This window comes from Engystomops pustulosus, chromosome 1 (assembly GCF_040894005.1).
Source record: "Engystomops pustulosus chromosome 1, aEngPut4.maternal, whole genome shotgun sequence".
Classification (NCBI taxonomy): Eukaryota; Metazoa; Chordata; class Amphibia; order Anura; family Leptodactylidae; genus Engystomops; species Engystomops pustulosus.
Genome location: NC_092411.1, coordinates 167534397 through 167547912, shown reverse-complemented (window position 1 = coordinate 167547912; position 13516 = coordinate 167534397). Strand labels below are relative to the sequence as shown.

At 43.5% G+C, this 13516-nt stretch overlaps 1 protein-coding gene across 12 annotated transcripts in view; it reads left to right on the top strand.

Moving 5' to 3' along the window:
- Positions 1-13516, top strand: part of ADGRL3 (adhesion G protein-coupled receptor L3) — a 1100912-nt gene that overhangs the window by 889159 nt on the left and 198237 nt on the right. The gene's annotated exons all lie outside the window — the stretch shown is intronic.

The following is a 13516-nucleotide window of genomic DNA, read 5'->3' as shown; positions in this document are numbered from 1 at the left end:
CATATTTTACTAGAACGCTATGAGGCTCAGAATTTGGGTACCATTTTTGCACATTTTTGGAAAGTCACCAAAACCCGTATTTAGATGGACCTGCTCAACTTTTTATTGAATGTGAGAGGCCTAAATTCAGGCAAGTCTCATAAATTACCCCCTTATGGAAACTACACCCCTCAACATATGAAAAAGCACTTTTAAGAAGGGTGGTAAATTAAACATTTGAAATGGATTAAATGAAAAAAGGCTACACAAAGTTTGATACCCAATTCCTCCCGAGTGTACTGATACCCCATATGTGTTGGTATCCTGCTGTATGGGCGCACGGACGGGCATAGAATCCAGAGCAGATTTATATTGTGAAATTGAACAGGCTATAACCTTTTTTTTTACCATACCATAAAAAATAGTATATTTTTCGGCTGCCAAATTTGTTTAAGGGCTTATTTTTTGTGAGAAGTGTTGTTCTTTTTATAGTGGTCTTATTTTAGAGTGAGTAACATTTTTTTTATTAACTTTTTAGAGCATTTTTTAAAGGTATTAATTAAAAATTATCTTTTTTTCAGAGCATTTTTTGGAGTTGATTTTTACGGGGTTTGCTGTGCGGGTCCAATAATGATTCTGTTTTATTATACAGATTGTCACAAATGCAGCGATACCAAATGTGTGGTTGGTTTTGTGTATTTGTGTTTTGTATACTTTATTAAGTGTTTGTATGGGAAAGTGACATTTTAGGGGCTTATATATTTATTTATTTTTATGTTTCTTCTAATGGGGGGAGTACGGAGTTCGGGCAGGGGAGAGGCACACAGAGTTCGGGGGGGCGCAAGGAGGGACGATGCCCAGAGTTCTGCCAGCCAGAGGGCACATCCGGAGTTCGGGCGGGCAAGGGTGCCTTGGGCTGCAGATGGAGTTTGGATGTGGAGGGGCGGGCATAGGGTGCCCAGAGTTCTGCCGGATGGAGTTCGTTCAGGCGGAGGGGCTGGCCGGAGTTTATTCGGGTGGGGGGCTTCCGAAGTTTGTGTAGGGGGCAGGCGGAGTTTTGGTGGGTGGGCCGGCGGAGTTTGGGAGGTGAGCATTTAGTTAGTATAAACACAGAGGGAGGAGCAGTCGGGTGGAGTTTGGGTGGGTGGAACAGCCTACGGGCGGGTGGGATAGCCTGCGGGCGGAGTTTTTTTGGTCAGAGCTTGGATGGGCGGGGTGGGCGAAGTTTTTACTGGCCGGCATTCGGAGAAGCAAAGACACTAAGGGCGGTATGCATTAGTGAATTATGACCCGGTCGTGCGTACCTGGGCCCCTCCCCACAAGGGGCCCGGTCGCAGTCACACCCTCTGCGTGATTGTTACGCCACTGGGAATCATGAATTGTCTGATTAGAGAGTCCCCACCCACACTCTGGAATTTTACACTGATCATCACTGAGTTAAAGGAGCTAAAACTGCAGAAAACTGAGTAAAATTGTAAAGAAAGGGGTTAAAATGATCTTTATTGTGTAAAAATCACTAGGGGATTGAAATTTGAGAATTTTTTAAATGGAAAAACCTCTTTAAGTACATGTTTAGAGTCACTTTAAAAACTTGAAGATTGCACTTTTTTAATGGCGTTCAAAGTGCAGGTTCAATCATTATTTACTTTTATTCTCCGGGTTGTTACGGACGCAGCCCTGGGACCCCAAGGCTGCCATAGGAACGATCAGCACCCCATGAAGATTTGGGGGGGGGGGCGATCGTGGGGAAAAGAGCCCCAGAAGGTGGGGTGGGAGTGGGCTCAGTTCACGGGCATTTAAGTGAGCCCACTCCGACCCAGGGGTTACACTGGGGTGTTGGCTGTTAGTTACAGCCGTCACTCCATGTATCCCTATGCTGGCTGAGTTCCGATCTTGAACTGAGCTGGCATCAGCTCAGCATCCGATTTAAGCATCCTGGGTGAAGATAATTTCTCAGAAATGTAGTGATATGGTGCCTTAGAAACAAGACTGTGGAAACGACCACCTCTGCAGGAGTGATTTCACAAAGAAACAAAAAGTCTTTATATATGAAATGTCCGGGATTTACTGTAGGTCCCACAGCCGTCCTGTGGTAATGAAACCTGAAGCCATGTGGTCAGACAGGACTCAATAGTGCATGTCTGGCCACCGCTGCCAAAATGTGAGGTGGTCGTATCCGAGGCATCCATCTCGTTTATAAGGGATAACATGGCTATATTTATGAGAAATTATCTTCACACAACTAAATTTTTTTAATAACATCAAATTGACGAAATGTTTACATATGGCAAATTATTCTTTTTAAATGTGAATGCCCAGATGGGAATACCCCTTTAAGTCACTGCGCTCAATGTCCGATATATCGATCGCTGAGCATGAACCAGTTAAATTTAGTGCTTTTATGACATAAGCAATGGCCGGTCACCAATAAATTCAATTAATACATGCCACTTTTGTCTGTCATTGCATAATTCTTTAGCTGCTTCTTTTTCCAACACATCTGCAACCTGTACCACTGAACATATCACTTTCACTTATATTATAGTATTCCCTTGATAACAACTTTCTTAAAAAAAAATATATATACATAAACTGATAAAGGGGGGTTGGGGAATTGGGTTTCTGTTCAGTTCCTCTAGGCTACAGTGGTTCTGTCCAGCCCCTTACTCTGTGCTATTTACCATAAGCACCTATTCCAGTCCTTCAAATATCACAGGAATAACATACAACCCTCGCAGATACTTATATACAAAAAGACTTTACTAACAACATACATGTGACAAAGTAACTACATAAAATACAATACAAAATACATAGAGACAAACCTTCTTCTCCTAACCCCTCCCGGACGCAATAATGTGTATGTATATACAATATATAGTTAACACTACAGAAACTCCTGGATGTACCCTGAAGCAGGAGTTACATCCAGTACCTGACCATATACATGTACATATAGAGACTCATGCACAATAGCATCTATATATCTACTCCAATACACGTGCAGGGCACAGATCCACGTGTGAATGGGATACGGCTACAGGTTATACATATAGTTACGCTAATATATACACACTCACTGTAAACACTTAGCTATGTATATATATGGTAAAATACATAACACCTGGAATATCTATAGGTACACGTATAAAGTCTACTATATTAAAATAAGTACTATGTTATAATTACTCTTATAAAGTTATATACATACACAGAAAGCACACACAATATATGACCTGGTTCCTAAGGTAAGTGCTGTACGTCCGGGGAGGTCAGGAGCAAGAGACAAAAGAGACTGATTTCTGTTTTTACCATGCTTAAATATCCTTGTGTGTAGTCCCTGCCCACCCCCTTATACCTCCACCCTAAGACCCTCTTAGGATAGACCCCAGTGGGTGCAGGGAATCTCACACCTGGTTCATGGTGGCTTCTTACTGTTCAAAGCCTTTTGATATGTTAATGACCCAATGGCTTCAGTACACACTGACATCTCACCACAGAATATCAGTGACTGCTATCAGTATATACTGAATCCATTTACACTATATGTAATATATATAATAATAGAGCAGAGGGTCCAGTTATGAATAATATCCCCTGTAACATCTCCCCCTGATGTCAGATGCCTGACACACTATGCTGGAGTCTGCTCTTCTATGTGTTGATGTTTGACATAAAATAAAACAAACTAAGTACAAAATAAAGACAAATACAACCAAAAATCACCCTTTCATGTATGGGTGTAAAATAAAAACAGAAAGACATTAAGATTATATTTCATCTAGAGGTCACAGTCCATATGGTCTTGAGTGCACATCACAAGTCCATTTGCATATTTGGCCCAGTCTTTGGATGGATGGTTCCAGCTTTCACGCCATCTTTGTAGAAGAGGGATTGGCTAGTTGCCCTTCCTTCAGTAGACAGACACTCGCTGCTTCTCTGTGTGTCTCCACCTGGAATGATCAATGGAAGAGCACACTGCATAGAGGAGGAATCCTCAGTGATTGTCACATGATACAGAACACAACCTGCAATACATTTATTCTATGTACATCCACAATGGTTTATTCTCTCAGTTTACCTCATCAATCAGGAGACATGATGTTCTCCCCCTGTGGACAGAGCCTTTACCTCAGATATACCACTAAGACATTGGTTAGCAAAAAGCAAGCTTTATATACTGTATACCTGGCACCTTCAGATCACACGGTATAAACCAAGGCTGGGAATCTCACTCCTATGGTGCTTCCCCTTTGACCGGCAGCTTAAAAGACCCGCGTCCGACTGAACAGTCATTGTACCATAATGCGCCTCTGCAGTTCACCGTGGTTTTACCCACTCCCTGCAGAATCCCCAATAGCGAGAGCTATGCCCCACGGCTTATTGGCTGCGCCGCGGACTTTGCTGGCGAATTACACTGTACGCTCCATAGGTCCTAGAGATAGTTGACCACTTTCTTTCCTGAGACCTATTGCACTTAGACAGGGGCAGGTAATCACCCCTTTACCCGAATTTTAATTACTGAGGTGCCAGAAATTAGAGAGATTATACAACCAATCTTAGTGGATATTATTTTGTAATTGTCCAACATGTTACCAGGTGAATATCCAATCACTGAGAGCAGAGAGTTCTGTGTACAACATTAGCTTAAGAACCATCATATTGCCAAAACAAATATGCAAACATAAAGAAAAGACCAAATTTGTTATTTACGATTAACACCTTTGTCTTTACAGGCAGAGGCCTGACTTCAGGATTGAGCCATAAATGACTGAACAATACACTTCCCTTGCACTTCTGCTCCTCTGAGCTGTTGAAAACAAAAGGACTGGACCTCATTAACACGTGGTTACAAACAGACTATTTACACAGGTTCAGGGACAGTAAACCTCCTCCCTCCCCCTTCTAGGTGATAGAATCTCATCACCAAGCAATGAGAGCTAATGAGGTTTACAATACACATCCTGGCCATTATATGGGGAATCCATGATTTTACTAATTTTGGCCAAGTATATTATGGATCCCCAACCTTAAGCCTATTGCAGCAGATTCCCAGTAGGGCTATCTGTTGTACAGTTGTGTGGTCCTGCTCCATGTGAAGCCACACATTTGTGCCCCTCATTTTGTGAGACCATCCCCCGTTCATACAAGTTAACCCTTTGTGGACAGAACCTCTTTATATGTCCATACTGTAAACAGTGAAAACACCTAACACCCCCCCACTTCCTCAGTATTTGGCTGGGAGATGCTTTCTTTTGTACATGGGTTCCTTGCAGTCTGGGGTGAATTGCTATCTGTTTCCTGATCTTTATAGACCTTCTATCTTTGAGTAGATCCTGCCTGACCTGTTCTATTACCAGGGCAGCCTCCATGAGTGAAGCTTCTTTTGCTGCATTCAATCTAATTGTGGTGTCAAGATATGGAAACTTCTCCACAAACATGCGGATCATGCCTTGTGGGGTTCCTGGACTATGATTCTTAGTCACCTTTCTATACATAACTTCAAACCTCCCACACAGAGACAAGGGCTCATCATAGATGGTTGGTCTGAAGTTAACCAGTATGTCTGGGGTGACATCCAAATGCCCTGTTACCAATTTCATGAGGATGGAAAGTCTGTCTCCCTCATCATGAAATTGTCCATTACTGGGGGCTGCTTTCCCTATGGCCTCATATCTTTGGTAAAGATGTGCTGGTAGCCATAGCTTGAACAGCTCCATGCGATGTTCCATTGGAACAGAAAATTTCTTACAATAACCTTCAAACGTATCACAGGAAGTGAAAGGATCTAAATTTTCATCATAGCTTGGGATATATTTACATATATTCAACAGATATTGCATCCTCTCCATCTTATGAGAAGATTGCGATTCCTGTACATTACTGTCACAGACATGCAGGTTATGGCTGATCACTGACGTCTCTGAGTCGCCTCCTAATCCTCCATCTATCCCAACAGCAATGCTTGTCCCTCCATCCACTACACTGCCCACTAATCCGGGCCTAGTAACAAGCAGGGGTGTAGAGTGATCTGTAGCAGCCGCAGGTTCAGTCTCATCTCTCCCCCTGTTTGCACTCGAAACACAAACTTGTTTCGTGGGCAAAGACTCTTTGATGGACGTCTGCATGCTACAGATGATCTCATCCCTTTTTGCTATTTCACATTTCAAGTTCTCAATAATCACCTCAGTAGTTGCTGCTTTTTGCTTATATTCGGTTATTTCCATGTATAACTGTATAAACACCTTATCCACATCTGCATAATACTTCTCCTTCTCAGCTACATGAGACTGCAGCGTGTGCATGCGGCTTTCCCGCTCTTTTATAGCCTTCATTTGCTCTTCCAATTTTGTCTCTAAGCTGCACAGCTGTTTAACCCCTTCCTTACAACAATTGCAATGCAAATCTTCAGGAACCTTTGATCCTTTGTCTCCATCTATCTTCTCCATCTTGCTAATGGCCTCTTCAAATACACACACAAGCTTGGCCATCATGTGGAGCCTCTTAGATGTCTGGTTCAGTACACTGCGCTTAGCAATATGCAACTTATCATAGGAACTCGCCTGCTCTACCAGGGATTCCCATAGCAGCTCAATAGATTCCTCTTTCTTAGATAACACAGGGTTAAACGAACTACATTTACTCAACGTTTCAAAAATCACATGTTCCACTTTGCCAGTCATTGTATCCCTGTGATCTGTGTTACTCCTGTACTAAGGACTATACAAAGCAAAGACCCTCACACCGGGGTCACCTCACAAGGGTCTGATAACAGAAAACAACCAGAATCCTAAGAACTGAACTCATATAGATTCGCTGCCAATAACCACACTCATACTAGGCCTCAGATGAAACTGTGCTACCTGTCCGAACCTACCCAGTCTAGTAACCTAAGTTCACAGTATAACAACAATTTCATCGCTATATCCTAATATAGATGGATCATGACATTTGGGCCTGGCTCGCCATTGATAAAGGGGGGTTGGGGAATTGGGTTTCTGTTCAGTTCCTCTAGGCTACAGTGGTTCTGTCCAGCCCCTTACTCTGTGCTATTTACCATAAGCACCTATTCCAGTCCTTCAAATATCACAGGAATAACATACAACCCTCGCAGATACTTATATACAAAAAGACTTTACTAACAACATACATGTGACAAAGTAACTACATAAAATACAATACAAAATACATAGAGACAAACCTTCTTCTCCTAACCCCTCCCGGACGCAATAATGTGTATGTATATACAATATATAGTTAACACTACAGAAACTCCTGGATGTACCCTGAAGCAGGAGTTACATCCAGTACCTGACCATATACATGTACATATAGAGACTCATGCACAATAGCATCTATATATCTACTCCAATACACGTGCAGGGCACAGATCCACGTGTGAATGGGATACGGCTACAGGTTATACATATAGTTACGCTAATATATACACACTCACTGTAAACACTTAGCTATGTATATATATGGTAAAATACATAACACCTGGAATATCTATAGGTACACGTATAAAGTCTACTATATTAAAATAAGTACTATGTTATAATTACTCTTATAAAGTTATATACATACACAGAAAGCACACACAATATATGACCTGGTTCCTAAGGTAAGTGCTGTACGTCCGGGGAGGTCAGGAGCAAGAGACAAAAGAGACTGATTTCTGTTTTTACCATGCTTAAATATCCTTGTGTGTAGTCCCTGCCCACCCCCTTATACCTCCACCCTAAGACCCTCTTAGGATAGACCCCAGTGGGTGCAGGGAATCTCACACCTGGTTCATGGTGGCTTCTTACTGTTCAAAGCCTTTTGATATGTTAATGACCCAATGGCTTCAGTACACACTGACATCTCACCACAGAATATCAGTGACTGCTATCAGTATATACTGAATCCATTTACACTATATGTAATATATATAATAATAGAGCAGAGGGTCCAGTTATGAATAATATCCCCTGTAACATAAACAATACATATAAACTATACTTTGACCTGAAAATATGAGGCACTACACCGTTACATTGTACTCAATAAATTGTACTATATAGAGTGTGCCCTTAATTCATCAAAATACAAACAGTCATCCATTTGTTATATACAGTTTCAACAATCCTGCTGATGCATAGGGTGGGTAGTTTTTGAGAATAGCGCCCTCTCCATGTTAGGAGCGGTCTAGGGAGACTAATCAGCTCTCTAAGAGGTTTCCAAAAGTGGAATTCTCTGTAATTGCAGTTGGAACCACTGCCTGGTAGGTCAACTGTTAACATATCTATTGTCTGTAAGCAATGATATGCTGTGTTCTTTAATTTAAAACAACCTGGAAGCTGGTTGGACAGTGCATTTAACAGGGGTTTTTGTTGCATGCAATCGGATTGTGTCGCAATTGCTCCAGCTTTCACGCGACACAAATTGGGGGGTGGGCTGTCGGACGATCTGACGGATTCAGACAAATTGTGGGATTTAACATTCAAATTGTGTGCACTTACATGCATCAGGAAGAAGATGGTGAACTCCGGCAGACCTGATTGGGGAAGCAACACATGCAGTATCGGGCACACGCTGTAAGTGAATCTCAGGGTTCACGCAGGGACAGGTAAGTAAATATGCCCCTATGTGTCAGACTCAGTGAGTGAGTAAGCAGAGTGAGAAGCAAGTCCAGGGTGCAGCTCCTGCAGAGCTGCCATCCAGTACCAGGAAGCAGGCCTGCTGCCTGACACCTTGGGCAGTCAGGAGATGAAGCCCCAGAGCAGGGGTCCACTGTCCGTACTCAGCGCCATTTTTACCAGCCCAGTTTGTAGGTAATACCAGGCTGTGAGCAACCCTTCCTGCAGACCAGCTATTTCCTACCAGCTGATGTTAGGCCATTGCCTGCTGTTGAAGTTCCAATAAAGAACTGTCAGTTGATTTGCACAACATGATTCCCTGTGATCTCTTCATCAGTCTGCTTCACTATCACTGGCTCCCCACCCTTCATCACCCAGGGAACCCCGATATACACCTCAGGGGTTGCCACAGGGATAAACCTATTCTATCAGCTTCTCCTTCCACTTTTCTTGCACACACCACCTGCTGGAGACCTGCCTGGCTGCAGGTCCGTCCTCTGGTCCCAATACCAGGTACCGGAACCATAATGAGCCCAAGGCCGCATAAGCCAGCCACTCTGATATCCTGGGCCTCGGCTGCCTCCAGCCACCAAAAGAAAGCCTAGGCCCTGCTGGGGGATGTTGCACAGTCCTCCATGGTATATATACATACTCCCTGAATTAATAGGTATGTATACAGCTGCCCCTTTAATAATTATGTTACAAATAATGGTTTGCTGAATTAATTATGTTATACACAGTGCCTCAAATGGGGACCCTGAGCTAGCAGCAAAACCAGCAAGTAATTCGGACCCCCCAATTACTTACATTGTGCATGGGCACGGTGCATGTACCGCAATTGTGCCGTTTGACCACGCTGCACGTCCTATTCCTGCCCAGATTTACGACATGGCAGCTCATTACCTATGGTCATCAGCAGGGTAAGTGCTGCTCACCCTTTGATATTCACCTGACTGTAACAGGCCACAAGCAGGATCACTTTCCCCTTTTTGCAGCTCGTAATGCACACATGGTCATCTGAAACCTTATATTGTAAACGCTGCTCCCTTCTCCCAAATGAACTATTTTATGCAGTGCCCCTTAAATTACTGTATATACTCGAGTATAAGCCGACCCAAGTATAAGCCGAGGCCCCTAATTTTACCACGAAAAACCTGGGAAAACCTATTGACTAGAGCAGTGATGGCGAACCTTTTAGCAGCCGAGTCCCCAAACTGAACCCAAAACCCCCCTTAGAGAGGTGCCAACCAAAAATTAATGAAGTAACTTATTGCTCCCTGCTCAACAACTTCATATTTGCCTCCTGAGGACATCAACATAGTAGAAAGATGGAAATTTTTTATACTTTTAGCTTCTTTCCAGTGTCCCAGAGAATTGGGCCGCCAGCAGTAGGTCCTCCAAAAATAATATGGCCCTGTCTACTCTTTCTCCTTCTTCCTACAGTCCCAAGTAGCAAAGTAAGTATCAAAATATGACTGAAAGCAGCATATTTTAAGTTGCTTGGAACTGCAGGACAATACTATGAGTCCTGTCTGGTGTTCTGGGGCGATGGCCCGGGTGTCCACAGAAAGGGCTCGGAGTGCCGCCTCTGGCACCCATGCCATAGGTTCGCCACCACTGGACTAGAGCATAAGCCAAGGGTGGGAAATGCTTTGGTAACAGCCTCCCCAGTATATAGCCTGCTGGACCCTGCCCCCTAGTATATAGCCAGCACCTACCCCCCAGTATATAGCCTGCCAGCCCATATCCCCCAGTATATAGCCAGCCCCCTGCCTCATTATATCGTCAGCCCCCTACCCCAGTATGTAGATAGCCCCCTGCCCCAGTATATAGCCAGCAGCGGAGGATGCTGTAAAGGTGAGTTTTGATTTTTTTTCTTTTGCTCGGGTATAAGTCAAGTTTGGGTTTTTGTGCTGAAAAACTAGGCTTATATGCTTATAGGGTTATTTGCTGTTCCAGGGCTGTAGAGTCACAAAGACTTTTGTGCCTTTGCTTATAGGCTATATTCTGAGCCTGTGCTGTTCCCCCTCAGATGGGGACGGACTGGTAAAATACTTTACAGTGAAGTTTCCGGGTGGGCTGGCAGGTATCTTGAGCTTCTTCATATACTGTAACATGCTCTCAGGCTGCTCTCTTAGCCCAACAAGAGCAGGAGGAAATGGTAGGGGTATGTGTATGTATGTGTGTTTGCTGTTTCTATCTACACTACTACTACACCTATCCTATTCTACACCATATTTCTACTCCCATACTTAATTTATATATTTGGGCACAGCACTGCACTACTAATGCTCTCTCTCACTTGCTCTCTAATATACACTCAGCGGCCACTTTATTAGGTACACCATGCTAGTAACGGGTTGGAACCCCTTTTGCCTTCAGAACTGCCTCAATTCTTCATGGCATAGATTCAACAAGGTGCTGGAAGCATTCCTCAGAGATTTTGGTCCATATTGACATGATGGCATCACACAGTTGCCGCAGATTTGTCGGCTGCACATCCATGATGCGAATCTCCCGTTCCACCACATCCCAAAGATGCTCTATTGGTTGAGATCTGGTGACTGTGGAGGCCATTTGAGTACAGTGAACTCATTGTCATGTTCAAGAAACCAGTCTGAGATGATTCCAGCTTTATGACATGGCGCATTATCCTGCTGAAAGTAGCCATCAGATGTTGGGTACATTGTGGTCATAAAGGGATGGAAATGGTCAGCAACAATACTCAGGTAGGCTGTGGCATTGCAACAATGCTCAATTGGTACCAAGGGGCCCAAAGAGTGCCAAGAAAATATTCCCCACACCATGACACCACCACCACCAGCCTGAACCGTTGATACAAGGCAGGATGGATCCATGCTTTCATGTTGTTGACGCCAAATTCTGACCCTACCATCCGAATGTCGCAGCAGAAACCGAGACTCATCAGACCAGGCAACGTTTTTCTGATCTTCTACTGTCCAATTTCGATGAGCTTGTGCAAATTGTAGCCTCAGTTTCCTGTTCTTAGCTGAAAGGAGTGGCACCCGGTGTGGTCTTCTGCTGCTGTAGCCCATCTGCCTCAAAGTTCAACGCACTGTGCATTCAGAGATGCTCTTCTGCCTACCTTGGTTGTAACGGGTGGCGATTTGAGTCACTGTTGCCTTTCTATCAGCTCGATCCAGTCTGCCCATTCTCCTCTGACCTCTGGCATCAACAAGGCATTTCCGCCCACAGAACTGCCGCTCACTGGATGTTTTTTCTTTTTCGGACCATTCTCTGTAAACCCTAGAGATGGTTGTGCGTGAAAATCCCAGTAGATCAGCAGTTTCTGAAATACTCAGACCAGCCCTTCTGGCACCAACAGCCATGCCACGTTCAAAGGCACTCAAATCACCTTTCTTCCCCATACTGATGCTCGGTTTGAACTGCAGGAGATTGTCTTGACCATGTCTACATGCCTAAATGCACTGAGTTGCCGCCATGTGATTGGCTGATTAGAAATTAAGTGTTAACGAGCAGTTGGACAGGTGTACCTAATAAAGTGGCCAGTGAGTGTATATATAAAAATTTGGGGTTTTCATGAGAGCAAAGATGAACAATAAAGCATAACTGCAGACAGCTTTGATAACTGGTACAGCTGTTCATTGTAGCCTAGGACTAAAATACAGTTAATTACCAACATCCAGAGGTGCGTTTGGAACTAGGGGTCTTCTGTAAATTTGGTGTTATAAAGTCAGGGACCGCCTTTATATATGGGCAGCATTGCACTATTACTCCCATTCTCTCTATACATATATGGACACAGCACTGTGTTACTACTAGTATCTTGCATTTATATAGGCACAGAACTGTACTACTACTCCAATCCTCTCTATATATGGGCACAGCACTGCATCACTACTTCTCCCATTTTCTATATATATGGTGCAAGACCCCTGCCAATGCAAGGCAGAGGGGTTGCTGCAAATAAGTCCCTAATATGTGTGTTCCCCTAGTAGAGAGTCTGATCAGCTCCTCTGCAGGACACTATACATGTAAAGAGGTAATTGTGCAGCGGTAGATACTGCCTGAATGGGCAAGGGTTAATATTATTTAATTATCAAATGATAAATCTCAATGCACTTAATTGTGAACTGGAGTGTGATTGGGGAGTGAGCCACCACCTGGCCAGGGATTAACTTAACCCTTAGTCAGGGGAGGAGTTAGCTTCTCTTCAAGCCCAGCTCTTCTAGTGAGCAGACCTCTCTCTTGGAATCCAACTCTCTTACCAGAGACACCTCAGAGCACATGCTCTGACCACATGTCTTCAGACCTCATCTCCCACTATAGAGTGTCAGTCCACCTCCAGGGCTGATGCTGAACAATACCCAGGATTAAAGCTGCAGCTTCCAGCATTGGACACAGCTACATCCCAGCCTGCACCTGCATCCAGGCTGGTGACCCAACTCCTGAGGTTCCCTCTCCAAGATCACTCCAGTAACCTGCACTTCGTTTGGGCTGTTGCTGCTGTTGGTTCGAATAAAGAACTGCAAGTTACTTTTATGAACAACATTGCCTCCGTCTTGGTGTCCGTCTGGTGTCTTGGTGGATTTTTTTAATATGTCAAAATGACAACCTATTTCAACATGTAGTCCTCTTTAGGTCTAAAAGAAAAAATATTTGCCCATGCATATTTGGCAAAAGTCTATACAAGTGTGAAATAGAGTGCTAGCATTGATAAAACAAAACATTGGCAGTGATGATGAAAAAGAGATGAAAAAAAAGCATTTCAAGGTATAATTGGTAGAGCATAATAAACAACTAGGTGTAGAGTTTGCTAGAAATTTAAAGTGTAACTGTCATTCTGAGCAAACAAATACAAAACAAACAAACATAAATCTGCTCAAGGTGTCCCTGGGAATCATTCCTCAAAGTATGTTGCCTCTCGGTCCTGA